Below are 2,500 nucleotides of genomic sequence, written 5' to 3' on the forward strand. Positions count from 1 at the left end.
CTTCACAACACGGGAGATGTATTTGACCGTTTTCGATTATATCATGTATTTCTGACGAAGATATTATGGAAACCGGTTAATTGCATCTCTTGTATTATGAAGATATTAATTTTCATTCCATGCCACTTTTACACGCATGGTAACAAACTATTGCAGGATTTGCAAGTGAGATATGCCGTTTAAAAATTATAACATATACCTATGTTCGCATATGTTGGCAGACTAATGCTAGATTGGCAAGTTCATTTTGTTTAGATATCTAGTCTCTAAATATTGGTAAACTAATACTATTCTCACAAATGAAATATACCATTTACGAAAGAGAACATACATTGTATATATAGTTAATTTATGTTGGTAGATTAATACTGAATTATCAAATGTAGCATTATGTTTGAAGATTCCAACATATATTCATATAATGTTGGGGTCGCAAATATATTCTCTCACGCCGGGTTGACGTCTTCGGTTAATGTTGTTCGTATGTTTGTTTGTCTGTCCCTCACTGCACTCGTTGAGGAGAAATGGACCCTGGGAAAATAGCCTTAAAGCTTCTTTTTTATCCTTATTACCTAGAGTGTAGAGAGCGGGATAGTTTCATGTTCCCCACGTTTGTGATTTCTCCCTTGCGTAGCTAATTCGTCAAACACCCTGACGCGTTGTTTGCTATATCGCTGGGGGCTCCCTTCCGCAGTCAACCGGGATCATTAGCACTCCCTTTTCTGCAATCCACCCACAACGACCCACCCACAACGACTCGCCGACAACGACCCACCCACAGCGAATCACCCACACCTACAGTTGGCAATCCCGAGCCACTTTTTCATCTAGTCTGCGTTCATATCTCTCTAATGCATGTGCCAGCTAACCTCAAGCAAACTTGCGTCATCCGGAGACGCTATTGTCACATTTCGAAGGCGATCTCCGGGCCGGCAGCACAGAGCTATTCATAACTGGCCATGATTATGGCCAAGGGACCTGTCATATCATGTGGGTATCTGGGTTTGCTTATTTGTTACGTCCTTTTGTGGTATAGTAGCTTGGGGGTATTGTGGGTGTGTGTGTTATCTATCTATCAGTCTATGTGTTTATTCATCTATCTATCCATATGTATGGGTGTGAATATGAGTGCGTGTATGTTTGATTTTATGTATGTATATATTTATGTATGTTTATTCGTGTGTGTTTATGCACGAATATGTGTATATGTGTATACATGGTATGCGTGCGTGTAAATGTGCATATGTATACCTGGATATGTGTCTGTGTGTATATGCACGCGTGTGGGTGATGACACATATCTTCATATATACATACATAACGAGATTTTATCATTATACCAGTGTCATCTAAATAAAAAAAAGATAAAAAAGACTACGATGCAATCACTGTTGCCAATCCCACGCGAGCCAACAAGGCAAGAACGGAGTCTGAGATGGCAACATTTTTAATCGTCCGTTTTCATTCCCGGATTAAAAATATTGTGATGTTTCCTATCTCTGTCCTTCTTGTATAAACGAAAACAACAAAAAGCAACAACATAATTAATGATGAAGAACTCCAATGGGCAACTTCAGTCAGCGAAATTTCTAAACTCTTAAGAAATTTACTTAAACTTTTCACCAAGGCAAAAAAATAAAATAAAATAAAATAAAAACCAAATAAATTAATCAATAAAAAATGAAAAAAATAAGTAAATAAATAAATAAAATAATAAAATAAATCAGATTTTTTTAAGAGTCAACATGTATCGTGAAAAACAAGATTTATATTTCACAGTATTATATTATAATTAACTGAATTACGGTGATATGATATAAAGTAGTGTTTTCACCTTTTTTTGGGCTAAAGATTTTATGAAATTTTCTTCAAAAAGGAAGTTTTTATATACGGTTAACAACATCAACAAAAACAACAACAACAACAGCAATAATAATAATAATAATAGTAGTAGTAGTAGTAATGATAATGATGATGATGATGATATAATTGTAATATTAACGAGAAACTAACACTAACATATACTACAATACAAATGATCATGATAATAATAATTATGATAATAATAGTAATAGTAATAATTATAATAACAACAACAAAAGTAGTAATAGTAATAATGATAATAATAATAATAATGGTAATAATAATGATGATGATAATAATAATAATAAAGAAAATAATACTTAAGACATGATTGTGAATAACAATGATAGTGATTACAATAGCATTAAAGATATGGTAGCAATAAGGTCATGACGCCAATGGCAAGGTATCTGCAATATTAAATTTTTTAAAAGTGCATTTCTGAACGACGGGGAAAGCTGGAATGAAGGAGGAAAAGAAAACACTAGTCAAAGTTTATGAAATTTTGTATTTATATATGGTGTTTCTCGCTCCATTTATATTTTATTTTCGCTTTCTCTCTCTCTCTCTTTCCTTATCGTCTATCGTCCTCTATTCTTTTGCTCTCTTCACCCTCTACTCTTTTTCTCTTTCTCTC

The 2,500-nt window shown here is 33.8% G+C and overlaps 1 protein-coding gene across 2 annotated transcripts in view; it reads right to left on the minus strand.

Moving 5' to 3' along the window:
* Window positions 1–2,351: 2,351 nt before the first annotated feature.
* The window catches only part of LOC119594966 (SET domain-containing protein SmydA-8-like), an 11,551-nt gene continuing 11,402 nt past the window's right edge, over window positions 2,352–2,500 (minus strand). For both annotated transcript variants that reach the window (XM_037944093.1, XM_037944094.1), the window contains one exon: window positions 2,352–2,500. This exon is cut by the window's right edge and continues 767 nt beyond it. The gene's annotated coding sequence lies outside the window, so the exon portion shown is untranslated.

The sequence above is a fragment of the Penaeus monodon genome, chromosome 35 (genome assembly GCF_015228065.2).
Source record: "Penaeus monodon isolate SGIC_2016 chromosome 35, NSTDA_Pmon_1, whole genome shotgun sequence".
Classification (NCBI taxonomy): domain Eukaryota; kingdom Metazoa; phylum Arthropoda; class Malacostraca; order Decapoda; family Penaeidae; genus Penaeus; species Penaeus monodon.